This window comes from Bombina bombina, chromosome 9 (assembly GCF_027579735.1).
Source record: "Bombina bombina isolate aBomBom1 chromosome 9, aBomBom1.pri, whole genome shotgun sequence".
Lineage (NCBI taxonomy): Eukaryota > Metazoa > Chordata > Amphibia > Anura > Bombinatoridae > Bombina > Bombina bombina.
The window spans coordinates 262,539,130-262,546,611 of NC_069507.1; positions in this window are offsets into that span (position 1 = coordinate 262,539,130).

The window sequence follows — 7,482 nt, forward strand, 5'->3', positions numbered from 1 at the left end:
TACACATCCATTGCCTATATAAGTATCTTTTACACATCCATTGCCTATATAAGTATCTTTTACACATCCATTGCCTATATAAGTATCTTTTACACATCCATTGCCTATATACGTATATTTTACACATCCATTGCCTATATACGTATCTTTTACACATCCATTGCCTATATAAGTATCTTTTACACATCCATTGCCTATATACGTATCTTTTACACATCCATTGCCTATATACGTATCTTTTACACATCCATTGCCTATATAAGTATCTTTTACACATCCATTGCCTATATAAGTATCTTTTACACAGCCATTGCCTATATAAGTATCTTTTACACATCCATTGCCTATATACGTATCTTTTACACATCCATTGCCTATATACGTATCTTTTACACATCCATTGCCTATATACGTATCTTTTACACATCCATTGCCTATATACGTATCTTTTACACATCCATTGCCTATATACGTATCTTTTACACCTCCATTGCCTATATACGTATCTTTTACACATCCATTGCCTATATACGTATCTTTTACACATCCATTGCCTATATACGTATCTTTTACACATCCATTGCCTATATACGTATCTTTTACACATCCATTGCCTATATACGTATCTTTTACACATCCATTGCCTATATAAGTATCTTTTACACATCCATTGCCTATATAAGTATCTTTTACACAGCCATTGCCTATATAAGTATCTTTTACACATCCATTGCCTATATACGTATCTTTTACACATCCATTGCCTATATACGTATCTTTTACACATCCATTGCCTATATACGTATCTTTTACACATCCATTGCCTATATACGTATCTTTTACACATCCATTGCCTATATACGTATCTTTTACACCTCCATTGCCTATATACGTATCTTTTACACATCCATTGCCTATATACGTATCTTTTACACATCCATTGCCTATATACGTATCTTTTACACATCCATTGCCTATATACGTATCTTTTACACATCCATTGCCTATATACGTATCTTTTACACATCCATTTCCTATATACGTATCTTTTACACATCCATTGCCTATATATGTATCTGCTCACAAATAGAGACTGTGAGCAGATAAGTGACCACATGGAAGTAAAGTGTCTGCTATTCAGCCCTTATTAGTGAATATTATTGAGAGTCCGTAGCCTGTACATTTGTGGTAAAAAGGTGTTAGCCACTGTTAGATAAATTATATCTATATCTCAGCTCAAACCCTAAAGTGTGAAAGGATTGAAGCTTTGTTAGAGATCGTTGCACCTGAATGTTGCTGTTAACTGTAAGGACTAATTTTGATATTTACAGTGAGACCTATATTAAAGGGACATAACAACAAGTTGGGATAGAGACACAATAATACAAAATGTACTTAAATTACTTTACCTGAAAATTTATACTGCCGTGCCTCGCCATTAACCCTTTCTTTTTAGTTTCTGAATTGTAAAGCTCTAGCTCCCCCCACACAATTCCTTCTATGGCTGTATCTATATATATTGTGCTTTTGGAAGAATGCAAAAGTGCATTGGGATTATCTGCTGGATCTGCCTAGAAGATGTGAACTCAGTTGAAATACAGTGCCTGTGTCTAAAGTAACACTGATAAGGGGGGTGAAGTTGGCTGCTCCAGGCAGCTTAGCTATGGAATTCATTTTGCTTATTTTTGAAAATGATTTTAAAATACTTGCCAGCAATTATTAAACACCTTTTTTATGCAAACTATTTTTAAATAATTAGCACTTTTAGGAAATGCTCAGATCTCAACCTTTTTTATGTCCCTTTAAGGGATTCATATACATACATTTATATGTTTGTAAATAGGATGTAATCAAGCACATCAGTGGGGATAAATCATGTTATATATCTTTTTATACTGAATGAATAAACTTAATATTTGTGACTATTATTGTCTTTAATGGTGCATATTATAGAAAGTCTATTTGTTTATGCCCCCGAGTCTGTTCTGTGATATTTGTCACTTTATTTGTATCACTGTCCTATTAAAAGCTACATTCTTGTACAGAATACTTTAATTCTTAAAGGGACATAAAGCCCTAAATTTGTCTTTTGTGATTTAGATAGAGTGAGTGATTTTAAACAACTTTCCAATTTAATTCTGTTATCTAAGTTGATTTGTTCTCTTGTTATACTTTATTTAAAAACACACCAAGATAGGCTTAGGAGTAGCAATGCACTACTGTGAGCTAGCTGTTGATTGGGGGCTTCACATATATGCCTCTTGTAATTTGCTCACTAGGGGCTAGATTACGAGTGGGGCATAATTTAGCACTCCCACATGAGTGTGAACTACACTAGACAGAGGCTTTTTGTGCGCTTTGGTTTGCTCTTATATTATAAATTAAAAGTGAAAAAATTACGGAGAGCGAAAACGCAACACGTGCTAAAACATTATTGGGACTGTAAAAAATAAATAAAACCCATACTTGCGCTAACCAAAATGCATTCATTTTAGTTCGCTAAACCCAACAGGAATTATGAATATTTTACAATTGAATGTTCTTCACATAGCAGAATATGATCTATTTATCCATAAATACATATTTCTATATATATCTAATGTTTTTTTGGCAAACGTATATACAGTATTTACCTCTATATCTATATCATTATATATAGATATACAGTATACAGATAGATATATAAATATCTATTTAAAAATACTTAGAACATATTCCCCTATGTGAAGCACATTGGGTGGGAAATATTTACAGTAAGTACATAGATAAACACTTTATTAAATATTAATAGCAAATAAAAATGTTTTTTCATGTTTTCAGGTATTTGACTGAAACGGGCTCCAATGAACAAATAAATATTTATACACATATATCTATATAGTTATGTGTTTTACTGCATATTTACTGTATAATTTTAACATTCCAATGCTCTCTACTTACAAGATAATGTCCCTTTTATCGTAAATATATATATATATATATAAATGAAAGAAAAAATCAATAATAGACAAATGGCACACTGATATGTATTGTTTCTTTAAAAAAAGTCAATGAGTACTTTGTACTGCTGTTGTCAAGTGATTACTGATTAGTACAGTTCACTTCTGGGAGTATTCACTTACCAGAACTAACCCCAATCTTATGAGGTAAGTTTGAAGCTTTAAAGGGGTGATGATGGTTAGATACACCTCAAACTGTCTGTTCCAAAGTTCGTTTGTCTTCTCTTGGATCTTTATTTTCAGAATCCTTCCTAGTAAAGGCTGCGTATTATGCTCGCATCAAATGGTATCTCTGGACTCTTTAATCTTTCATCCTGTGGTGATCTGGCCGTGAGAATCTTATCCACCTCCGGAGTATGTAGTATGGGGTAGATGGCCCTAGGGCAGCCAGTATAGTGCTCTTAGGAAAACCCAGAGGAGTCTTTGCTTCTTTATTCCTCCCAGACAGGTACAGAAATCTGTTTTATTCCATACAAAGACAGGCAAAGTCTGAATCTGCTTCTGTTGCACAGGCTGGTTATCACATCAGTGAAGATGGCGTGCGTGGTTATTTTACAAGCTGTAGTGAACTGTTCTCTGGCAATACACTAGAGGAAGCTTCTATTCATTTTTTGTGTGATTTTCCCTCTATTTCATTCTATATTTTTCACCTGCAATTTAGGGAAGTGAAAGTGTTATTTTTACTCAATTTTTGCTGCTTTTGGTAAGATAAGTAAGGATAACTACTAACAAGGCTACAGACTGTTACTCTGAGGATTTAACAAAAAGCTAGCAGACTGCTGCTCTCAGGATTTAAGCTTCTCTTCACTGATGTGATAACCAGCCTGTGCAACAGAAGCAGATTCAGACTTTGCCTGTCTTTGTATGGAATAAAACAGATTTCTGTACCTGTCTGGGAGGAATAAAGCAAAGACTCCTCTAGGTTTTCCTAAGAGCACTATACTGGCTGCCCTAGGGCCATCTACCCCATACTACATACTCCGGAGGTGGATAAGATTCTCACAGCTAGATTCTCACAGCTAGATTCTCACCACGGAATGAAAGATTAAAGAGTCCAGAGATACCATTTGATGTGAGCATACTACGCAGCGTTTACTGGGAAGGATTCTGAAAATAAAGATCCAAGAGAAGACAAACGAACTTTGGAACAGACATTTTGAGGTGTATCTAACCATCATCACCCCTTTAAAGCTTCAAACTTACCTCATAAGATTGGGGTTGGTTCTGGTAAGCAGAATTTTGTTTTTATTATCATACGGTTCCTGGAATAAGAATACTCCCAGAAGTGAACTGTACTAATCACTTGACAACAGCAGTTCAAAGTACTCATTGACTTTTTTTAAAGAGACAATACATATCAGTGTGCCATTTGTCTATTATTGATTTTCTCTTTCATTCACATACTTTTAATAGTGACACAGGTACATATTATCAATACCTAGGCAGAACAATTATTATTTATTCATTATACTGTATTATTATTTTTGCAGAATATGTTATGGTGAATTTATTCCATAGGGATAAAGTAACAATTGCTTATATAAAAGAAAACGTGCCCTCTGGTTGTATAAATAACATATATTAGACATAAATTATTAAATAAGTAGGTTTAGCGCTGGTGACATTCCTTTTTATACATATAAATATATATATATATATATATATAATCCCGTAAGTGAAGAACATTGAGAATGTGAACTATGTACAGTACATATACAGTAAAACGCATGAATACTTAAATGTACACACATATAAACATATGTGTATATATATATATATATATATATATATATATATATATATACATATATATATATATATATATATATATATATACATATATATATATATATATATATATATATATATATATATATATATATATATATATATATATATATATATATATATATATATATATATATATATATATACAGGTATATGTATGTATATACAGTATCCCACAAAAGTGAGTACACTCCTCACATTTTTGTAAATATTTTATTATATCTTTTCATGTGACAACACTGAAGAAATGACACAATAGTACAATGTAAAGTAGTGAGTTTACAGCCTGTATAACAGTGTAAATTTGCTGTCCCCTCAAATTAACTCAACACACAGCCATTAATGTCTAAACCGTTGGCAACAAAAGTGAGTACATCCCTAAGTGGAAATGTCCAAATTGGGCCCAATTAGCCGTTTTCCCTCCCCGGTGTCATGTGACTCAGTAGTGTTACAAGGTCTCCGGTGTGAATGGGGAGCAGGTGTGTTAAATTTGGTGTTATCGCTCTCACACTCTCTCATACTGGTCACTGGAAGTTCAACATGGCACCTCATGGCAAAGAACTCTCTGAGGATCTGAAAAAAAATAATTGTTGCTCTACATAAAGATGGCCTAGGCTAGAAGAAGATTGCCAAGACCCTGAAACTGAGCTGCAGCATTGTGGACAAGACCATACAGCCATTTCACAGGACAGGTTCCACTCAGAACTTGCCTACAATCAAGCATGGTGGTGGGAGTGTAATGGTCTGGGCCTGCATGAGTGCTACTGGCACTGGGGAGCTACAGTTCATTGAGGGAACCATAAATGCCAACATACTGACATACTGAAGCAGAGCATGATCCCCTCCCTTCGAAGACTGGGCTGCAGGGCAGTATTCCAACATGATTACGACCCTAAATACACCTCCAAGATGACTACTGCCTTGCTAAAGAAGCTGAGGGTAAAGGTGATGGACTGACCAAGCATGTGTCCAGACCTAAACCCTATTGAGCATCTGTGGGGCATCCTTAAACGGAAGGTGGGGGAGCACAAGTTCTCTAACATCCACCAGCTCCATGATGTCGTCATGGAAGAGTGGAAGATGACTCCAGTGGCAACCTGTGTAGCTCTGGTGAACACCATGCCCAAAAGGAATAAGGCAGTGCTTGAAAATAATAGTGGCCACACAAAATATTGTCACTTTGGGGCCAATTTGGACATTTTTGTTGCCAACGGTTTAGACATTAATATATACACAAAGGAAGAATGGTATAAAGGATACCAGACTACCCAAAGTATGCACTTGCAGCACTCTAGGTCTGAACTAAAGATTGGGATTCCGTAACAGGATATTAAAATATAACTTTTATTGGTATTAAAGTTAAAAAACCAAAATTTGTTTGGTTGATACACACACGATTAAAATTTGCTCCAGTGCTTGAATCAGTATAATGAGTTTCACATTAGATCACTATTCATGATAATTCGGCCTGAATAAATTCACTAGTTATAGTGATCTAAATAGTTCAGTAAATCAACTAGCTAGTGGTTACCATCAGAGTATTCATCTGAATAGTAGAGCTTATATATAAATTCTGGTCAAGGTTGTGTACTCTCAGCTATATAGGCTCCTGCTATCCTCATTCAATATAATGGATGATAGCAGAGTAAAGATTATTAATGATGATTATCCACAAATAGGGGTACTGGTGAGTTAAATATTCACAAAAACGAGGGTTTGATCAATTGTAACCTGGGTTATAATTTTAACCTGTATATTGGTATAAATAGTAATGTGTGCGTGCTTGGTGCTACTGTGGTTTTCAAAATTTCATTAGGTATATATTCCTAAAATTTGGAGTACAGTTATAGTCACAATACGCCTAGTTCTGTGTAGCCCAGACCTCCGATCTGGCCACTTTGGTTCACTAAAGTTATTAAATAGTTAGACCCTGATTAGTCCATATAGCAATGGCTGGTTTAGACATTAATGGCTGTGTGTTGAGTTATTTTGAGGGGACAGCAAATGTACACTGTTATACAGGCTGTACACTCACTACTTTACATTGTAGCAAAGTGTCATTTCTTCAGTGTTGTCACATGAAAAGATATAATAAAAATTTATAAAAAAATGTAAGAGGTGTACTCACTTTTGTGGGATACTGTATATACTGTAGCCCTCAGTTTACTCCGGGTTAGGTTCCAGAACAGAAGGAATGGTTGTAAATTAAAAACCTTTGTAAATTGAAAACCCAGTTTATTATGTAGTTAGGTTCCAGGCCCCTTTCAAAATTGTCATAAATAACACCTAGTACATTATTTTTAAAGCTTTGAAATGAAGACTTTAAATGCTAAACAGCATTATAAACCTAAAAAATAATCACACAACAGATTGTATCATCATCAAACTAAGTTTAGTGAACAAAAACATTTGCTAAACAGCACCTAATCAAATAATCACACAATAGATTGTATCATCATCAAACTAAGTTTAATGAACAAAAACATTTTTTTACTTCTACATTGGGTCTGCAGCTAAGGGAAGTGGTTGCTAGATCGTGTTCCTTTGAAAGCTGCTCCATTACTAAGGTCTGGTTATACACTGATTCATTTCAGCCTGCTTGTGTTGCATATCTTTGCTGCAACACAAGCGGACAGCTCCACCTACTGGCTATTTTAATCAATGTACTGCTTCTCAATTCTTTTCAATAGCAGTC